This window comes from Condylura cristata, unplaced genomic scaffold (assembly GCF_000260355.1).
Source record: "Condylura cristata isolate star-nosed mole 26May11 unplaced genomic scaffold, ConCri1.0 scaffold00009, whole genome shotgun sequence".
Taxonomy (NCBI): domain Eukaryota; kingdom Metazoa; phylum Chordata; class Mammalia; order Eulipotyphla; family Talpidae; genus Condylura; species Condylura cristata.
Window position 1 is genome coordinate 31,107,064 of NW_004567110.1, and position 22,476 is coordinate 31,129,539.

The 22,476-nt window shown below is 38.1% G+C and overlaps 1 long non-coding RNA gene across 1 annotated transcript in view; it reads left to right on the forward strand.

The window, feature by feature from the left end:
* The window catches only part of LOC105853442, a 58,331-nt gene extending 39,240 nt beyond the window's left edge, over positions 1-19,091 (forward strand). Inside the window, exon 4 of the long non-coding RNA XR_001145290.1 lies at positions 19,003-19,091. This is a non-coding gene — a long non-coding RNA (uncharacterized LOC105853442). The remainder of the gene's footprint in view (positions 1-19,002) is intronic.
* Positions 19,092-22,476: the final 3,385 nt, after the last annotated feature.

The following is a 22,476-nucleotide window of genomic DNA, read 5'->3' on the forward strand; positions in this document are numbered from 1 at the left end:
TATCTATTAACTATCCAAATGGTGATATTGATATTGATTAGCAGTTGGATAGCCAAACCTGGAACTTTTGAGAGAAATCTGAGTTTTAGATATAATTCTAAATATCTGTGGCATATAAATGATATCTTAGCTTCAGTTTCCTATAGAGCAAGGACTGATACTAGTAGGAGTTGTAGTTAAGAGTGTTGAAATGTGGGACCTGGGAGGGAGAATTAAAATGAGATGTGTTATCAGTCTGATTGCTTCTAAATGAGATTGTTTGATCTCCTGGGGCTGTTGTAGAAAGTACAATGTAGACAATTTTCTTGGGAACTGTCTTAGTCATCTCAGGCTGCCATAACAAAATACCATGCACTAGGTTGCTTAAACAATTGAAATTTATTTTATAACAGTCTAGACTTTGGAAATATGGGATCAGTGTGCTAACATAGGTGAAATTCTTTTTTTATTTTATTTTATTCATAATATCTGGTCAAAGTTCTCTGACTGCCTCCTCACTGTGTCCTTAAATGACAGAAAGAAAGTTCTGGAGTCTTTCTCTTCTCATAGGACATTAAACTTATTGGATTATAGCCCCACCCTATGATCTCATTGAGCCTTTTTTACCTACTCAGAAGTCCTATCTCTAAATACAGTCACACTGGAGATTAGACTATATGAGTTTTAGGGGTACACTATTCAGTCCACAGAAGAACATTCTGGACAATTAACATTTATGCCTTTCTAGCATGGAAACTACATTTATTCTTTGCAATGGTCCCAAAAGTCTTAACTCATTTCAAAATCAATTCTAAAGTCTCAAGTCTCATCTAAACTGCATCTAAATAAGATATGGATGAGACTTGATGTGTGATTCATACTGAAGCAAAATTTCATAGCAGAGGCAGAAGGGAAGCAGGGACATCTATCCACAGGCCCCAATCTCCTTTGACCAAAGTTATACTCCGAGCTATATCTTCTTCTAGACACTGGCATAGTCTTGATGCCCAGAAGGGCCTGCAGCATCTGAGAAGCCCATATTTGTGGTAACAGGCAAGTTTTATCAGGCTATGGCAATATGAGGTTGCTTGGAGCCCATATAGAGCTGATTGCTGTAATGTAGTTGGAAAAGGGGACCTGAAATGGTGTACAACAGTGCAGAATTTGTTAGGAGACTTTCTTCATTGCTTCCCCCAGAGTCAACCTAGAATAGTTATGTTTAATGTTTTTTTTTTCAATTTTTCAATATTATGATGTTAGAGTTTATTTTAATATGGAACAAGAAAATTCATCACCTGATGGGGATAATAAAGAAATTATGATAAAGCTATTTAATAGCAGATTCTTATCTCATGGAAAGAAAGGGATCTTAAAAGACAAGAACACTGGAAAAGAGGGCGGTATGTAGTAAAGAAGATAAAGGAGAAAAGAAATATAATTCATTTGGCAAATATTTGCTGGTCCTTACTTAGGCACTGGTGTACAGCAGGTTACAAACCAAATCCTTGTCCACTAGGGTCAGGGTTGGAGAAAGAATCACATATTAAACAAGCTCGTGAAAAATAATGTCAGAGGGGATAAGTTTTTCAAAGGAATGTAAAACAAATCAGAGCTAAAGACTGATTTAGGAATGGGAGGGTGTTAGTTATAATAGTTGAATCGAGAATAGAGGAAAGATGCCATCCAATAAAAAAATGACTCTAAACAGAGAATAACAGGTTGAGTCAGGAACATCCACCATATTCAAGGAAAAGGAAGGCCAATGTGTTTTGCATGGAATGAGATAGGAAGAAAAGGAAGGAGATGAGTCACAAGGAGAATGGCCTTGTGATGGAGTTTAAAAAAAATTTTTTTTCCCTCTTTTTCACTGGCTGCCAAAGTTTTATTTATTTCCCCACCTCACCATCCCTGTGTCCTCCTGTGCCTTTCTCTTTCCCCTCCCTCCTAGCCTCAGAGTCCTCGGATGTTTATTATTGTCCATTAGTTATTGAAAGTGTTTTATGTCATCAAATTGACTGCTAGTGAATGTCCAGTATTTGTTTTTATTGGTGTGACTTACTTTGCTGCACATAATTCTGTCAAATGCCCTCCATTTTGTTGAATATGACTACATTTCATCCTTTCAATGGCTATATAACACTCTATGGTATATATAGACTGGTTCTTCAGGATTCAATCATTCTTTGATGGCCATTCAGGCTGTTTCCATATCTTAGCTATTGTAAAAATTGCTGCTATGAACATTGGGGAACATATGGGTTTTTTTGTTGATTGTTTCATATTCTTGGATATATGGCGTTCCTGCATTGTACGGTATTTTTATCTTTACTTTTTTAAGTTAAATCTAAATTGCTCTACATAATAGTTGTGGCAACTCACATTATCACCAGCAGTATAATAGGGTTCTTTATGTCCCACATCCTCTCCAACATTTGTTGGGGAGGCCTTAAAAATGTTCTCATAGGGATGAGGTGCTATCTCATTATAGTTTGAATATTCATCTTTTTTACTAGAAGTGATGATGAATCAGTTACTGTACAAAAATGAATAAATGATGTCAGAAAATTTATAAAATTGATAGTGAACATTTTTCATGTGTCTTTAAGCCTTCTGAATATTGTCTTTGGTGAGTCATCTCTTTATATCTACTGCCATTTATTAATTGGGTTTTTGATTTTTTTTATTTTTGAATTGTATGAGTTCTTATAAAATATATTGGATATTAATCCCTTATATGTTATATAGTGTGTGACTATTTCCTCTCAGTCAGTAGGTTGTCTATTTACTTGTCTTCTATTTTATTTCACTGCATGGAAGTTTTTTAAGTTGAGGCAATGCTAAGTATTTTTTTTTTAGTTTTAATGTCTTAGGGTCAGTGGAGTTACCAAAAGTATCTTTATTGTATTATTGATACCATAGAATATATCACCAATGTTTTCTTCAATGTATTTTATTGTCACAGATTTTTATGTCTAAATCTCTAATCTTTTTGGAGTTTTTTTGAAGATAGTGTTAGTGAGTAATCCAACTGCATGCTTTTATATTTTGCTATGTGCTAGAATGACTCATCAAATTCACTATTATATAGTATAATATGCTATTATACTCATGGTTACAGCTTATTACAGGAAAAAAATATATAGATGAAAAATCAATTAAGAGGAAGACATACATGGAGCAGAATCTGGGTGGGTTCCAAACACAAAGTTTTTGTTGTGCTCCGCATGTGTGATCCTCCTGACATCATGTGAGACAATATGTGTGGATGTTGCCAACCAGGGATATTTATCTTTTTGATGTTCAGAGGTCTTATTGGACTTCATTAAAAAGGCATGATTTAATCGCTTATTGCCTATGTGGCTGATCTAAAACACCTATCCTAAGTCATCCAGTTGACCTTTCTGGCATTGACAGGCCCTATCCTAAGATTTTTGGGTACTGCTGACTCCTTAATGTTCACATGAACAGCTCCTGCCCTAAATGAAGACATTCCTATGATATAAGGCATAATTTACCTCCCTAAGTTGAGGGCAAAAGCCCGCTCCCTCTTTGGGCAAAGTCAAGTTTTTTACTATGCCTCTCTGTGTAGTAATAGCTTTAAACACCATGGTGGGATTTTCTGTATCACTTAACCCTTTGATATTTGACTGGCAATAGCCTCGGTATATTAGACTAGATTTGGAGTGAATAGAGTAAGGAACTGACTTGTAGCTGACACAACAAAGTGATATAACATAGACAGAAATAAACCTTAGATTTATAATACTGAGATTTAGGAATTATTATCACAACATAACTTCTAGGATGGAATTAATTAATGAGAAAGCAGTTGAAATCTGCCTTTTCCTTCCTTTTGTGCTTTGATTTGCTGTATCTGCCTGAATCCAAACATGAAAACTTGTGCTTTCACTTTCCAATATCAAATAGGCCAAGAACCCACGTTTCTACCAGATTCAACCATATATCTACTCATTTGTTCCTAGATTCTTCACTGGTCACAGGTTACACTACAGATAGGACCCAATTATCTGGGAAGCATTGCTGCAATATCTAATTCAGGTTTCACAACCTTAAACCAAAGACTATGATTTGCCTTCACATGTTTGTGGCTGCTCTCAGAGGGTTAAGAACCCAGAAAGGGAAAGATGATGACCCCAACACCAACACTGGGTTCCAGGAAAGACTGAGTCTGTTGAATTCTGTACTTTTTGGTGAGTAGAAATGGTAGGAAATTATAGTTCAAGTATATATCTTTGTTAATTCATTTTTAATAGAGAAGTCTATTCCAAGAATAGATGGTAGACAATGCCTGCTTGCTATTAAGGCAGACAAGGAGCTAGTAGGGCATTCCAGGAAAGAATAAATATTTTGGTTTAATCAGTGGAGGTCATCTTGTAGGGTAGGATCGGTTAATGGACAAGACAGTTGGCATTTTCAATGAGTCTGAACTTGCCATGTGCACAGTCAGGAAAACCAGAAAGCAGCTGATAGGCTGGTCATAGTGCAGCCAGTCAAGAGGGCAAGAGAGCCTCTGAGAGAGGAGCTGGAGTGGTGGGTGGCTTTGAAGAGGAAGCCAAGAGTCTATATTTGATCTAAGAGATAAAAGGACAAAGTGGTTGAAGCAGTTCACATAAGAATTAATTTCCAAGGAAACAGGGTACTTAGCAAATTGTCTCTTTTCCTGAATTGACAGATATGATAGGAACTATAGTAATACATCTCAAAGGATGAACAGTTTATTCCCAGGGGTACTTTATTTACTGAAAAGTAAATCTCACTGAGAACCCAGCTGGAAATATCTTTTCATTTACTATGCTCTCTGCCTGCCTTGCCTTTAATAGAAAACAAGCCAGAATGTTCTCAAATAAAACTAAAGCTAAAACTAGTGGGTTCCAGAGGAACATTTATAACAATAATTGTAGACAGAGAATCATTCTTTCAGGGATTGTGGTTCCCTGGCCTCTGAAGTGGAGAACAATGCCACATAATACTGGGACTGATGTGTCCTATAAAGTTCAGAGATAGTCAAGTAGGACTCAGGGGTAAAGGATATGTGGACAGAAAGAAAATATCCAAGAGAAGGATATTTTTAAAATGTAGGAAGACCTTTCAGGAAATATGTCGACCAATTTGTTAACTCATGACTAGCTATAACTTACTTCTTAATTTTTCTTTTCCTTTTCTCCTTCTTTAGCACGAAACCCATGTTTCCTGCTGTCTCCTCAACCTAAATAGCTGCAGTTAACTACTCCTAGGCAGAGATCAAAAGCAGAACTGCCTCTAGGGTCACTTGATATTGTTGTGTTTTATTGTATTGTTATTTTGAGATAAAGTTGGTTTACAGCATTGAATATGATATAGGGGAATAGGCTTATACCTTCAGAGGTCTATTACCACACCATCCCCACCACCAAAGCAACTGAAGTTCAGTTGGGCCCCGACTGTTTCTCAAAATTAGCAGAATGAATGATGAAAGCGAGCAGACATGGTAAGATAAGCACATGTGTAGAGTGAATGTCTTCTCTTAATGGGATAAGCTACTATTGGCCATGTACTGCTGGGCTTGGTGCAGAGGGGAGACCCTCCTTTTTAACTGAAAGCAGTGAGCACAGCTACAGAATTTGCTGTGATGGCTTTGAAGGCATCAAATAATGTGTCTGCTTCAAAATAGTTCCTCCCCAGGCTTTTTTTAGAGTCTAAAAAAATGCTTTTCATGCCATTAAAATTTCTTGGAGCCCTGATGAAGATAAACATCTCCGACTAAGCCAGGCTATGAGGCCATTGGATGATGTGGCAGGAGTGCGAATGTGGTAACTGCAGCATGGTTAGAGTCCTTCCTTCTCATGAGCAGCCCCGGAGCAATGGCACTGGGAGGAAGTGGGTAGGTTTTGATGGGCAAGCATGGGCCTGGAATATGGATGAACACTTGTCAAGACCTGTAGAACATAGTGGAAAACACTGGTTGGGCTCAGGGCCTCATGAAGATGCTAAGTGTTTGTTGGGAATAAACAAAGGGGAATGGAGATGATAGATGAAAAGGGGGTGGGGGTGTTTGTGAGACACATAATTTTCTACTTCACAATTTTTAAATTTCTCACCTGGAAGTACCATTTAGTTCTTGACCAAACCATCTTAATTTATGAGTTTTAGCTCTAGTATTTCCTCCAGGGTGTTTGTTTGTATGTATGTGTTTAAATATTTACTTATTTATACATACAGAACTACGGTACAGGCCAGAGGTGCAGGGGCAGTGAAAGGATTCACCAGAGAGAGAGTGGGAAGCAGAACAGGCAGATTGATGAAGTACACTGCTGAGGGGAGCAGCGGGAGGGTCAGGAGAGGTCTGCTGCACCATGTGGTCACTTCTGGGGCTCAGGGTCGAACTCATGCTGAAGTGGCTTTTAGCTTCTTAGTGCTATGCTTTAACCTGCTGCGCCACCAGGGAGGGCCTGTTTGTGTGTTTTTAACTCATAGATTTTATTTTTTAGTGCAGTTGTAATTTACAGAACAATTATATGGTAATGCAAATCTACTACCCCTCCCCTCTAGCTTACTCATTATTAGTATCTTGTATTAGTGTGGTTCATTTGTTCCAATAAGTCAACTGATATCAATGCATTATTAATAAAGAACACAATTTATATTGCTATATTTTTAAAATTTTGTATAGTTCCATGCTCTTTTGGGAAATGCTTAGTGTCATGTATCATACAGAATAATTTCACTGTGTGAAAAATTCCTGTGTTTCATCTATTCTTATCCCCCACCACTCACTCTTTAACTGAATAAAACAGCTAATGGAATAGTCAACCAAATGTACATATCTGCACATGACAGATGAACATGAAAGTGTGTAAATACACTATCTGCATGTGTTTACATACACACAGTCTTATATTGAAGTGTACAGTTTCCTTCGGACTGTATTTAAACTGTATCTGGTAAAGTAAGAAGCTGTATATATACAGTTATTCTACCTTGTGGCTGACATATTTTCTTTGATAGGACAGTATTAAATAACTTACCACCTTGACCCCATGATCATGAAACTGAAGATGTCCTTGTAAGGGTTGGATGTCATGGCAACCACTATTACTTATTAGAGCTGGTGCTGCTGACTTTCTTTTAATATCAGGCACAATTGGCATCTTTGCACTGTAATGAATTAAAAGTTATTCAAGTGGAATGATTTTATACTGTGTAACATTAAGTCATTAAATTTGCTTGTCCTGATCTTTCTTCAGTGTTGGTTTTCTTGTTTAGTGTAATAAAAATAGTATCTATTTATGGATACCATATCAAAATAGTTCAATGCATTACTTATTGATTTTTTTGCTTTTGGTTGTTAAATTTAAATTCTTCTAGGTTTAGGTCAAAGGAGAATGTAGTCTAAGAATTTCTTTTTTTCTGTTCAGTGGATTAAAGATGCTTGCTTGTATATTTGGGCACCTAACCTCTGTGTAATCTGTCTGGTGCTAATGAGCTGGTGGGTAGGTATAGACATGTGCCAGAAGTGATTAGCCTGTTCACCAAGCTCTCCAATTATCTTGTGGGTTGACTCTGAATCTTCTCCACTTGGATTGGGTGTAAACAAGAAGAACTAGTTGTTCAAAGGTAGAACCTGGGAAGGGTGGGTGGCATAGTGCTTTTGTATGCAAAGAGTAATCAAAAGGCCAGAAGATCCATTGTATGGGTGTTTTCTGGAAGCGTGGGATCTCAGGCCTTTCTGCAGATCAACTGTATCTAGATTTGCTTTTAATTGTGATCTCCAGATGTTCTGTGTGGTCAGTGAAGTTTGGGAAACATTTGCTTAGTGATAAAGAACGTGTACTCTGGGGTAGCAAGGACATGAATTTGAATTGTTGGTTCTATTATTTATTAGTGATAGGAATTGAACAAGTTCCTCAGTGTTTGTTGATCCATTAATGTGAGAATCACAATGTACTTACTTTTACATACCATAATGACACGACAGATATAAATTTTCCAGCATAGAACTTCAGATAGTAGTGCTTGTGTCAGTTGTTGTTAAAACTGGTAGAAAAGTGAATGCCAAAATAAGTGAGTCCCTGACAGGAAAATGTGAAAGGAAGTCTAATTTAGAAATCACTGAAAAATGCTGGACAACCTTAGAAAGTACAAGATGCTAAGAGATATTTCAAACTCCCTAGGGGATCTGTGCAACCAGGGCCTCCCTCACTGGTACATTTTATTTAATTTTTATTGTGCTAACATTAGGTTACAACACTGTACATGACTTAGTACGTCCACACATCCTTTACCATTGGGACCCCTCCCATTTTGTTCCCACTCAACCCTCACCCTCAATTCTGTACAAGTAGAAGCCTCAATTCTGCAGTCATATTTCTAGAGTTTGTTTTGGTTTACATTTGTCAGTTCCTTTGTTTTGTTTCTCTGTATCCCACACATAAGTGGAACCACCCAGTATTTATCCTTCTCCTTCTGACTTATTGCACTTAGCATAATTCCTTCCAGTTCCATCTATATTGTCATAAATGGTAAGAGTTCACTTTATTATTGTTATTTTTTTTTAAAGCTGAGTAGTATGTCATAACATATATGTATCACATCTTACTCTACTCTTCCTGTCCTTGGGCACTTTGTTTCCACAACTTGACTATTGTACATAGTGCTACAATAAACATAAGAGTGCAGGTATCCTTATAGCTGGGGTTTTTGCATTGCTCATGTATATACCTAGCAGGGATTGCTAGGTCGTAGCTACTGATAATATGTTGAGGACCCTCCATGCTGTTTTCCATAGGGGCTAGACCAGTCTACACTCTAACAAACAGCTAGTACATTTTAGCAATTTGTTAGTTTTTGCAAAACATCTCTGATATTCAAGAACTTAATGCTATTGCCTCAGTAGCTGCTCACAAAGAAAGAAGAAGGTAAGTGAGCAGATGAGAAAGGATGTATCCCATATTGTAATTACAGCAGGTCAGATTTTGAAGAAACCAACAAGGCTCTATAGTCCAATATCCATTTCATGTTTCAGTTCCCACCAAGTTGTTATCCAGTCTTTGTCTAATACTATGTGTGATTGAAAACTCACCTCTCCTGAAGTAACTGAGAGGTAGAGTGTTTTGGGAGTCAGCTGACTCAAATATTTAATATGCAACATACAAAGTAATTGAATACTTTGAATTATGTTACCCATTTATGCAAATGATTCACATTTATTGAATCATCTAATATGTTCTATATGTCAGGATGTTGCAGGGAACTATTCGAATAAGACCTAGATCATACTTGTGTTGGATTTATAGTTTAAATAAGTAGAGAAACAATAATTAAATGATAAACAATAAAAGAATGAGCAAGAAGATAGGTAAGAAAGAAAAGTGTCCTCATTCTGTAGGGGCAGTTAGGTTTTATTTAAGAAGGGAACTTTTGGGGTGGCGCAGTGGGTTAAAGCACAGTACTGAGAAGCTGGGGCCATTTCAGCATGAGTTTGATCCCCAGTCCCAGAAGTGACCTACATGTCATGGCAAACCTCTCCTGGCCTGCCTGCTGCTCCCCTCAGCAGTGTACTTCATCAGTTGGCCTGTTCTGATCCCCACTGTGTCTCTGGTGAAGCCTCTCACCACCCCTGCACCTCTGGCCTGTATCCCAATTCTGTATGTACAAATAAATCAATCTTTAAAAATAAAAGAAGATAACTTTTAAATTGGGTTTTGATTAGTGTTGCTAAATGATTGCATGGGTGCCTGCATGGTATGTGTGTGTGTGTACCTTGTGTGTATGCTTTGAAGGTATGCTTGTGTCCCTGAGGTATTCCCTGTATTTCCCAAAGAGAATATAACAGATGTCTAGTGTATTTTAGTTCTAAGATTGGCTCCTACTCTTGCCTCTTTTGCTAGGTGATGTTGAAAATGTTATTTCCCACGTATGAGTCTCAAGTTTAAACAAGGTCATGTCTCAGTGTTTTCTAATAAATTTGCCAATTCTGTTTTAACATTCAGCATGTGATAATAGAAACTTGTAAGACACAAACACGGATATCATGAGACACAAGAAAACAATCATTTTATTTAAAGGTTTATATTCAGAACATTGATAGTTTTTTACATGCTTTTCAAATGTAATATAACGAATCTTTTGTTGTAGCTTGCTTTTAAATAATGTGTATCTTCATTCAGATAGTGTGACTTATAAAACAAATATTTGTTGTGATAAGGAAAAATGATTTTTATTGAGGACATATGGATAAGAGAAATAATTGTAAAATATTTATTAAAAATTTTAAATTGTGAGACGATTCCTTCTGTTGAACAATTCGCCTATCCATCCACCAATCCACTAATTCATCTACCTATTCCAAATCAAGAATTACTAATTTCCCCTAATTTCCTAAATCATATTGGATAGACCGAATTAAATTTAATTTTGAGGGTTGAAAAGTATAAGATGTTGTCTCTAGTTGTTTCAAATTTTTCTCAAAAATAAAATTTGTGTCATTCATGTTCTTATATCTTTGCTACATTAACATGTAACAAAATGGATTATTACTTTTCAATTAACTTTTAGATGTTTGAATTTCACCATTTACCTGAAATAAGTGAATCACTGGTTATTTCAAATCTTTGTAAATTATCCCTTCTTATGCCTATTACTTGCACCTCAAGTATTTTGTAATTCATATGATACATTTCACCATCCAAGGCAAACTCTGACACACCTCAATACTTATGTCTTTGCTGTAGTGGTCATTATTTGGTACAAAACAGCAATTTGTAACAAATAAATTAGAAACAGATGGATTATATTTCTCTGAATAAATTTAATTAAAGTTTAAAAACTTGGAGGAAAATATACTCTAACACTCGGTGATTAAACAAATAGACTGGGGAATGTGATTAATCTCAAATAGTTTAGGATTACCTTCCTAGTCAATTTCAATGTGGTTTTCATTTTGTTTCCTCATGTCTGTTTATTTACATCTTTGGCCAGTATTTGTGACTAGCTTGGGACTGTCAAACAGAGTAAGACTCTAGGCACCCACATGAAAGGGACCATATTTTTAAGCCACTTTTTTAGAGCTTAGACCTACTAAGCATGGCATTTAGTAATCACTTTATCATTGTAGCTTACTTCTTTTGTACATGTATACTTACTGTATCCAGCCATTGCTTCCATTGCATCCCTGGAGTGGTCATTATAGAGTCACATACAGGACCAATAAACTGAATTTACAAGCAGATCTGATATTTGATATCCAGAAGAGGGCAGTAGGACACAGAGATTAAATCCCAGTCAAGGAGACACTATAACAATGGTTGCTAACAACAACTCAGTGTTAGACCAAATGCTTCTCCTGTGGCATGACATGGGGAATATAGTATAACAAGAAAAAAACTAACACTTTCTGAGTCCCCACTATGTTGCAAGTACTAACTAGATATTTTTCACATGTGTTAATACCAAGATATAGGCAATATATAAATTTCCATTTGTATCAAAGGAAAAGGAAGTCAATGCTCAGAGAACTCAGACAACTTGCTTGAGGTCACACAAGGAGTAGAACTAAAATGAAAATTCAGATCTGGCTCCAGTGGTTCTGTTTAACTGTATAAGAATTTGGTTATTGACCCCAGTGCTCATAAACTTACTGACCTAGGGCAAGTGATTAAACCATTTGGAATTCTAATTTCATCATCTGCAAAGTAAGACAAAAAGTTTCCTCTTGTCTTTTAGGTGGTCCCTGAATCAATTTTTCCACGATCATCTCCATCCAAGTGGATAATTTTGAATTAGAATAATAAGAAAGGGAGAGTGGGAGAGACAGAGAAAAACTTCAGTTTTCCTTACCAAAAGACTAATAGGCCAAAGCACCTTGGTTGTGAATTTGAAGAATCCCCTCATTCTATATGTTGGTGAATTTATGGATTATCCTTAGGAAAGCTGATAGTCAAATAGCTACAAAATTTCTACTTAAACATACTTGGATTCAGAGTACCTGGTTTCCCTACTTCACCTAAAAGTGATTTCCTGTGTTAAAAAATCATTTGAAAAATAGAGATTTCTAATAGTTGAAGTCACTCATCTCCTTGCTCACCCTGAAGATAACTTTCCAAGATCACATACATATATTTCTCTTATTTTAGCAAATCCCTTCCAATTCTTTTCTCTAGCAAAGGAAAAGACCTTCTCTGGTCTGGAGAAAGGCAGCTTAGGTGTTACATCATGAACCCATATTCCAGGATCAATAGCATGACTGTCCTGCAGCCTGAGTGAAAGGGCAGATGGAGATCAGTAAAGATACAGCTTCTAAGCTCAGACTTGAATTTCTGCATCACTTACTGGCAGTTCTTCATGGCATGTCCAGTTTTCTGTTATCACTGGACAAATGTTATCTTTCACTTGTTATCTTTATCTTGTCTCCATTATAGGAATGGCCAACATTCACTTTAACCTCAAACTCAACTAGGTGCAATACCTGGAGCAGTGCCCTAAACGTGGGGTTATATTGATACTTAGTTGTTTAGAATGACCCTCTGAATAGAACATGACTTTTGACTTCTATGCAGTCTAAATGGACTGATTGGGAAGATGGATTTGGGATGTGAAATATAAATGAATAAGAAAGCAGTGGGTTGGGAATGTGGTCTGGTATGTACTAAACTCTGCAGAGTTTAATATATTAATAAATGACATATTCCCAGTGTAGTGTTGAAATAATTCCTGCTATGTTGCCTGCTGAATGTCAGCAAATTGTAATACAGCACTGCTAATGCTCTGGGGTGTGAGAGCTGATAGAGTTGGAGGATGAAACTTGCCATTCTACATTGTAGAGCAAGCACATTGCCTCAGGTCACTATTATTTTAACATGATATATGTTTGATGAAAGTTATAATAATTTTATATTCCATAGCATTCTTGGAAGAAGTTAATAGGACACACAGACAGAGACATACACAGATATATGTGTAACCTTTCACGAAATGCTTTTGGTTATTCATGCAGATTTTATAATTTTGGATGTTATACTAACCATAAACAATAAGAGAAAAGTTTGAGTGTGAAATTGTCACAATACGTATTAAATGTTTGTATTAGCTATGATAATAAATATGCAGCTGTTTGTTGCTCTTTAAAATATGATCAGTCATATAAAAGGTGAACATGGTCAGTCGTGTTTAATATAGATGAGTGGTATGTTGAATTATGAGAAGAACAAAGGTCTGACTTTGCCATTTATACAGTAGGCCCAATGATGGATATTCAGAATATCTTGTATCTCATCATTCTGTAATACCACTATCATTTTTATCATAAAAGAATTATGTTACTCTATATATGAAAAATGCGTTCTTGAACCACTGTGAATTAGTTTTTAATGTACTGTGACCTTGGATTGCCCTGGGATATTAATGCTAAATGATTACTTCTGAATGCTTTTTGAATAGCTGCATAGTGCAATTAAATGTGCAATACATCATGGATGACATAGCTAAACGCCTCTTCTGGTCAAGGAACCCAAAGAAGTCTTGGGAATGATGGTAATTCTGCATTGCTGAAACTGGGAGAGAAAAGAATCTCTTATTAGTAGTGAATTAAGTACAGACTAAAGTAGATGATAACCTTTTCTTGGGGTTAGTCAATGGGAAATAAATTTTTGATTAAGAACCATAAAGGAGGATGGTTTTGATCACTGCCAAAGTAGTGTCCTAATATATCTGCCAAATGCCCAAAGTGAGTAATTGTCATTAGTCTGAGAGACAAGTTGCCAGTGTGTGTGTGTGTGTGTGTGTGTGTGTGTGTGTGTGTGTGTGTGTGTAGAGGTTTTAGATAAAGGAATAAGGAATTGGGTTTATATCCTAGCCCTTTTTCTGAAATGGGCTTGTATTGAATTACAATTTGTCTCAGTGTGAAACCTCGTAAATCTTGCACTTAATCAAATTTCTTTTTATCAAATTATTGGGCCTGGGGAAATGATGACAGATGAAAGGGTGGCCTACAAGAGCTGGGATGAAGTAGAAGAAGGTCTTTTACCTACTGGCTAGTGGTCTAAATCCCACTTTGTTCGCCAGTGACCTTCAGTGTTTACTATCCTGCTGTTTGTGGCCAGGTGGCCAGAGTCTTGTTGTCAACTGCTTCTGCCGCCTGCAGCCTGCAGAAAAGCCCTAACTTGAGGAGACCCACAGTGGGAATTGCGTTTCTTTTTCTGGCACACCCTTTTTGTCGTTAGGAGAAATGGCTGCTGCAAAATGGCCAACACTAATGCTAGTGGGTGAATCATCTGGGGACTTCAATCTCTGAGCGATTTGCTAGGACTACTTTTAACTAAAGTGGAACATCATTTTTCTTTCACTGGTGTCATTTAAAAAGAAAGCATTAATAAGCACCTTGGTTCTATGTCATGAAAATGAGCTCTAGCTGTGCCAGTCAATCCAACGTCAGAACTCAGCCCTACATATATCAGTCCTATCAGCCCAGGCTTGCCTTGGTCTCACACAAGACCTATTTGAGGGCCTGAATCAAGACTGAATGACTGAATTCATTGAGCCTATCCCAGAAGTCGCCTGGGTGTTAATGCCTCAGTATACTCAGAGATGGAAAACAAATGTTTTGTGTACCGGGGTTCTCTTTCCCCACCTCCTGCACTCTACCTCTGCCACTGTAAGTCTTATTTGCAGTTTGGAGACTATGACCCTATATATATATATATATATAAAGATTTATTTATTTTTTTGTTATTTATTCATACAGAACTGGGGTACAGGCCAGAGATGTGGAGGGTAAGAGGAGCCACCAGAGACAGAGTGGGGAGCAGAACAGGCAGATCGACGAAGTACACTGCTGAGGGGAGCAGCGGGCGGGTCAGGAGGTCTGCCACACCATGTGGATCTCCTCCAGGGCAGGCGGGGATTGAACTCATACGAAAGTGGCTTAAGCGTCTTAGTGCTGTGCTTTAACCTGCTGTGTCACCATGGAGGGCCCATGACCCTATATTTTAAAAAAAGTTGGCGTCTTGGGATAAAAGCCTCAGACTAGTAGTACCAATACTTCCTCTCTAGAGTGATAACTGATTTAATTAAATGTAAATATATTCATGATCCCATCTCCACTGACTCACTTCTCCTGGGTGAGCCTTCCAGGACATTTCTATGAGTATACATGCACAGCTGCTCTTCTAGAGTTCAGCATTCTGTTACTGTTTATGCATTGACATTTGCATTTTGTAATTATTAATTTGTTTATGTATTTATCATGTGTCTCCCCATTAGGCAGTTGGTTCCATCAAGTAAGGATTTTGCTTTGTTCTTTTGCATCCGGCATCTAGCACAGTGCCCGCTACATAATGGGTACTCAATAAACGTTTGTGGGATATATGAATGAATGAACACACTTGTTAGGAATATATTTATCTATTCTTGTGTGGGTGGAGAAAGGGGACTTGAAAGAAGAAAAGAGTAGGTAGCAGAGAGTCATTTTATAATTAATCAAGTTATGCGTTGGAACTTAAAGCAAAAGACACAATATGAATGCAAAATTTTCAAAGCTCTTTAGTGAGACAGAGCAAAATCAGGACAGTTTTGGTGGGTCTGCACTGGCTTTACAGTTCACTAACTATGAGTTAACTCCCTCATTATATCCCTTATATTTCAGAGCAGAAAACAGAGTTCTGTCTCAGCTCTCATAATTTCTCACTTGGGCTATGTTGGAGCAGTCTCACTGGCTTCCCTGATCCAAGAGTGGCCAGCTCCTTCTCAGACTCCTCCTTCCTGGAGTGGCCAGGGAAATCTTTCCAAAATGCAAATCTGATCTTGCCACACCCCAGTTTAAAAGCTTTCAAATGCATCTGATTGCCTTTGGGATAAAATCCAGACTTCTTAGTGTGGCTTACAAGGTATTTCTTGATCTACTGTTCTTTGTTGCTCTAGCTGCATGTCTTACATCTGTCCAAGAGGATCTCAGAAGTAAACCTCCCCCACTTCTGTTCACTGAGTGTGTGTGGTGTGAATAAATGACTTAGTCACTGACTTGGAGCACGTTAGCTGGCCTTTGGTGACAGACCTTTAAATTGTGTAGCAACTGAGGGTCATTTGCAAAGGAGAGAAGTTGGTCTGTTGAGATCAACTGGTTAGTTGGTAGTAAGGTCTTTGTTTTACTCAATGCAAAATTGAAAGCAAAGCCAAATAAAAGAATACAAAAGCCACTGGGGTTGGAGGGCAGGGAGAAAAAAGAGAGAGAAATGTTTAGCTGGGTTGCTGCTGATGTGACCTGGGATCTGTTTTTCCTTTGATAACCCATTTATCTCTTATGGGCCTGACTTAAAATTTTCACAATGTATGCTTTCAGTTTGTTGTATCAGCTAGCTCTGATAAGCCACACAGTAGTACCAAATAACCTCAGTCGCTTCGCATTGTACAAAAGGGATGGGCGACTCCTTGAGCAAGTTGCATTTCCATCATAAGTTGGTCATGACCACAGGGCTAATGGAGAACAACCCCATTTTCTTTCTGGGATATTTCTTCTGGGCTCATGGCAGAGGAAAAAGAGAAAAGATGATGAGTATGTCTTTGTTTTTTTAAACTTAGGAGTGAAAACAAGGTACCACAGGCCCCACCTGGCCACTGCAGGGGATTAGCCTCCCTTGCTCCTTCCCCTTGCAGAGGCTGCCAGCATCACTCTGCTCCTGGCCATATCACTTGTCTCTATTTGCACATTGTTCTACCGTAGTAAAAATCTTCCTCTAATTCTCTCTTGTAAAAACATTTATGACAACATTGAGGGCCTATCTGAATAGTCTCTGTCTCAAGACCTTTTAATTTAATCACATTTGCAAAGCCTTCAATGTGAGAAAAATAAGAGTTCAAAAGATCAGGGGATGGAGGAAGGTTGATTTTTGCCTCTACCATTGGATCATATGGGTTGGTCACTAATCGTGTGGTTTGTCCCTGTCATTGTGTGAGTTTGTGTTTGCTTCTGTATCCAAATACTGATGGCATAAGCCCATTGATATGATTTTGAGGTATGAGAACCATACAGGACTCACTTCATTTTCACCAAATAGATCCACTGGCACTTACTGGCCTAAGCAGGTGTTCCTATCGTTCCCCCACTATACCAGCTATCATCACTGTGTAATCCTGGGGGACCAGGTCACACTGCAAACCCAATAAATTGCTGTTCAAATTGGAATCTTTTGAAACTGGAAATGGAAAAATTCATCTCCATCCTCCAGTAATTGTATCTTTCCTTACAACTCAGGGTAGAGAATAGTATAAACCTTAATTCTGATGGTCCTTAATTTTATGGGTTTCATTAAAACCCCTGAGAGTCATTTAATTTTATGGAGTTCAATGATAATATCCAAATGCATTCCCTCTAAAGTAGAATTTTACCTTGTATTACAGAGATTGAGTTCCATTTTTAACACATATGTTCTTAGTACTTATGCTAATTTTACTACTTATCTTTCAAATGGGCATATCATTGTTATTGTTATTATTATTATTGTTGTTATTATTATTGTGTATTGACCAAGTTGAATGCCTCATTCTCAAGGGATGCTGTCAGAGTTATATAATATGAGAACAATGGGTGAATGTTGTTCATTTTAAATGTGAAATTATAAATCAATTACAGTGGTGGCTAAAACCCCTTCATGACATGCCACAATTTACTTCCAATGACATTTAAACCTATCTCACATGCTGAACAATCTGTAATAAATTATGATTTTTTTTTTTGCTTCTGAAATGAAGCTATAATTATGACAGTTGAATTCTTGTTCTGGGAAATAAGGTGGCATTTAATTCCTTGAGAACAAATGACACTCACAAAAGAACAGTTAATTATTCTCAGCTGCAAAGGAAGGGAGGAGGGGAGAGAAAAATTATGAAAAAAGAACATGGTAGCACTTTATGTGAAGTATCTATTAACTAATCCTTAACTAAGGCTGAACTATAATTGAACTTCTGGGGCTGTCCCTGAGCCCAGGTATAACACTTTTTATTATTTCAATTCTCAATAAATCCCAAAAAGGAGGAATTAGCAATTTGAAACTTTCTTTATTCCTTATGCATGGTAATACAAATGTTCTCACAATCAGTGTTGGCCCAAGAATGCAGATCTACACTCTAACCCAGTTAAAACAGACCCAGGGGGTAGTATGGTATTAGTTTTCAATTACAGCTGTCCTAATTCAGGTCTTTAACTGCTATAGTCATTCAATCTATATTGTAAATAAAGGGAAAGGAAAGCAATGTAGCCTCAGAATTTACTTATTTATTTTGCTTGTTGTTTGTTTCTAGTTTAAGGAGCAGCTCTGCTTCCATGGCTTTTCTCTGATGGCCCTTTCCTGTTCATTCTGGCAAGAAGCCCCAGTGCAATTGAATATGCCAGCAAACACGAGGCCACTCTTCTTAGCGAGTCCTGACACCATCAGCTGCAATGTTAGCAGCCTGCTATTAGAGACGCCTCTTTCTTTGACTTCCCTTTCTTCCTTGGGAGGAATAGATACTCTAGAGAAGGGCCCTGCTGAGTGGAATTCCCCATTTTGACTGCAATTAGGGATTGTGACTTGATTGATTTGGGGGCTCTCTGAAATGTAGCAGGATCAACACAGTTGCACACAAAACAAGGCATAATCCACTGGGTTAAATTAACGTTAAATCAGAGATGATTGGATTAATTGCTATTACATTTTATCTTCTGTGCACATGTGCTGTTGGCAGGCTTTCAGAGCCTTTTTAAAATTAGCTTAGAACGGGATGGAAATGGTACAGGTGCAAATGATTTGTGCACTGGGTCTTTCAAGTACACAGTGGGCTCATAAGAAGGTGCATTTCTTCTTTTTTTTTTTTTAAATCATATTTTGGATGTGATTTACAAAAAACTGCACCGAGAATCAACTTGGCATCACTATGTAGAAGCTATAGATGTGTTAAATGGCAAAAGGACTCTTGGCTATAAGCTAACTTGAAAATGGATCTCCTTCAAATCGTGGCTTTGGCAGGGCACCTATGTTCAGTTTGTTTCCTTTACAGGCTTTTCTGCCCTTGTGGGAGCCCGAGAGTCCTTGGGAAGATGCACCAGAGCCCTCAGTATGGCGTCTGTTACCCCAGAATGTATTCTTCAAAAGGTATGAATAACCCTTCAACAATTTTGAAAGGTAAAATATTGAAATGATGGTCGTCAACAGGATAGATTTACTTCACAGAAATAGTGTGGAAAGTGTGGACTATGTGATTGAAATCTTGATGGTCAGACCAGCTCGGAGACACAGAGACTCAAAGGCGGGCCTCTTGGTGCGTTCTCACTTGCCCATCATCAGTGGCTCAGACTTACTCTCAGGCTGACAGTATGAAGAGCTGCTGAGCCACTGGGAGGAAAGTTTACATCTTAATGCTTTAGGAAATGTGTGAATCGACAGCTCCTTTTGAAGACCATTGTGTGCACAGCACTATAAATAAGTATCATGGAGGAGATAGATTTTATTCTGGGGGTGATCATATTTTGGATCAATACAACAAACTAAAAGGTTGGTGTCTTGTCCTTGGCCTGTTAAACTCTGCCAGCCATGTCAGGCTCTTGAGAGCTGTCATCGGCATTTCCCTCTCTAGAGCCATGATCTCTTTTCTTCAGGTGCTTTGCATCTGATGAATTTGCTTCTGACTAGTTTCCCTGCCCTGAGCATCTTAGCTGGTCGCTGGCCTTATCATCCCTGCCTCTGGCCCTGTCCAGACTGGTGACCTGCACTTGCTCTGGCTGTTCCACCTGTCTCTGCTTGCTTCCGGACTTGCCCCTGGACACATGTGTCCCAGCCTCCACCCAGGCCATGTCAGCTCCCAAAAGAAAGGGCATTTGGCACACATAGACTTATAAATGCAAACACAAATGTGAAATGGAGTCACACAATTATCTCGACTTATTTCTATAAAAATAGATATACCTATACCACCTTTTCATTAATTATTTTTAAAAGCTTATGTTCACATGATGCCAACAGGTAAAGTTTCCTTTCCACCCATAAGCTGTTGTTCCAGTTCTCCAGTTCAGAGATAACCATTACTGCTTTTTCTTTTTTTTTTTTTTTTTAAGATTTATTTATTTGTTCATAAGAACTGGGGTATAGGCCAGAGGCACAGGGGCAGTGAGAGGCTTCACCAGGGTCAGAGTGGGGAGCAGAACAGGCAGGTCAACAAAGTAACACTGCTGAGGGGAGCAGCAGGCGGGTCAGGAGGGGTCTGCCTCGCCATATGGATCACCTCTGGGGCAGGCAGGGATCGAACTCATGCTGAAGTGGCTTTAGCTTCTTAGTATAGTGCTTTAACCTGCTGCGCCACCAGGGAGGGCCGGGTTTTACTTTTTACCTGTTTTTCAGGAAACAATATATGCATATATAAAACACTCATATGTATATTCACCTCACTTTAAAACCCCAATAAAATGATAGCATACACTGCATACAATGTTGTACATTGTTTGCTGACTAATATTGGAGATTTTCCCATGTAGGTACATATAGAGGTGCCACATTCTTTTATATAATTTTAAAAAAGATTTGTTACTTATATATACAAGAACTGGGATATAGGCCAGAGGTGGTAGGGGGTGGGGTGTGACAGGTTTCACCAGAGGCCGAGTGGGGAGCCCAAAAGGCAGATGTTCTGCTGAGGGGAGCAGAGAGTGGGACAGGGGAGGTCTGCTGCGCCATGTGGGTCACCTTCTTGCTGGGGATCGAACTGGTGCTGCAATGGCTGTGGATAGCTCATAGTGCTGTACTTAACCTCTTGCATGCCACCAGGAGGCCCGAGATGCCACATTCTTTTAAAAATCTTATAATTTATGAATCTGTGGTTTACTGAGAAGCATTTGAGTTGTTTACAGTCTTTTGTTTTGTGAATCATCACAAGTGAAATGCTTGTGTAACCACTGTGTGAGTCAAGGAAGCAAGTAATGCTTGAGCCTAATTTCAGTGTATTCATACATTAGTCATGTGTAGCAACAATGTGCCACGGGGGTCCTGCAAAGCCACCCTACTTTGCCTCTGTGTGGGGTAGGCTACACCATCTAGGTCTGTGTGATGACACTGCAACTTTTGAATGAACGCTAAACCACCATACTATGCGTTTCAGAATGTATTCTTGTTAAACAGTGTGTGTCTGTATAACCAAACATTAAAATTTCTAGAAATAAACTTTTAAGGATATGACAAAATTCCATCCTTTTTTTATCTGAAGTAGCATACTCTAATAGCTGTGTAGCTGAGTGAGTCACCTGAAATGGGGTGTGTGTCTCGGTCCTGCTTGAGTCAATGTAAGGATGTGCCATCACTTTAGAAATCTCCTTCCTGGCCCTTTCACTTTCACCTGTTTCCTTTCACCTGTAGTTTTTCTTGCTTCTGAATTTTATATAATTGATTTGCATGGTACTATGTATGGAGTGTTTTTTGCATGCCCTCCAAATTCACATTGAAATCTAATCCCCAGTTTGAGGGTATCAGGAGGTGGGGCTACCGGAACCTATAAGGTCATGAGGGTGGAGCCTACAAATGACAGGGATTAGGACCCTTATAAAAGAGACCTCCGAGAACTCCCTCCCCTTTCTGCCCTTCATGGACACATGGAGTCAGTCATCTCTGAGTAAGGAGGACTGTCCCCAGACTCTGACTATCATGCCTTGATCTTGGCATTCCAGCCTCCAGACTATGAGCAATAAGTGCTTGTTGTTTGATCCCACCCAATCCCATATACTACCCATATATAGTATTTCTGTTAGAACAGTCTGAATCAAGACACAAGGTGTGCACTTTTTGTGTGGCTTCTTTGTTACTTTTATTTGTGAAAGTTGTCCGGGTCATTCCATGTAACTGTAGATAGGCCATTTTTATTTCTGCATATGATTCCTTGGAATGAATGTACCACAGATTATCCTTTCTTCTGTTACTATTGGTTTCTTTACACATTTGGTACTTGAAATAACGCTGCAACCTCATATTGTTGGCTCTCTATCCTAAAAATGCGGTTGTCAGATCATGGATTCTGTTTATGTTCAACTTTAGTCTAAAATGCCAAATTGTTTTCCTATATTTATATCAGCATGTGTAAGAATGCCTGTTGATCTCCCACCTTGCAAATATCAATAGTTGACAATGTCATAATCTTTCCTTTTTTAGGCATTTTGGCAACTACATAATGTTATTTCATGGGGGTTTTAATTCACATTTCTCTGATTTTTAAGTTGAGCATGTTACCTTATTTAGATGTTCTTTTTGTGAAGTACTGGTTAAAGTTTCTTGTAAATTTTTCTTTTGGGCTGGAAAAATTCTAAGAGTGTTATGCATTTTCAATATAAGGCTTTTCTTTATTAAATACACAGCAAATATTTTCTCCCAATTTACTTTGTTTTTGTACTTTCTAATGTTGTATTAATGAAAAAAATTCCTAGTTTTAATGTAGTTTAATTCAAAGACCTTCCTTTTATGGTGATTTTTCTATTCTTGTGACATGGTTCTTAAA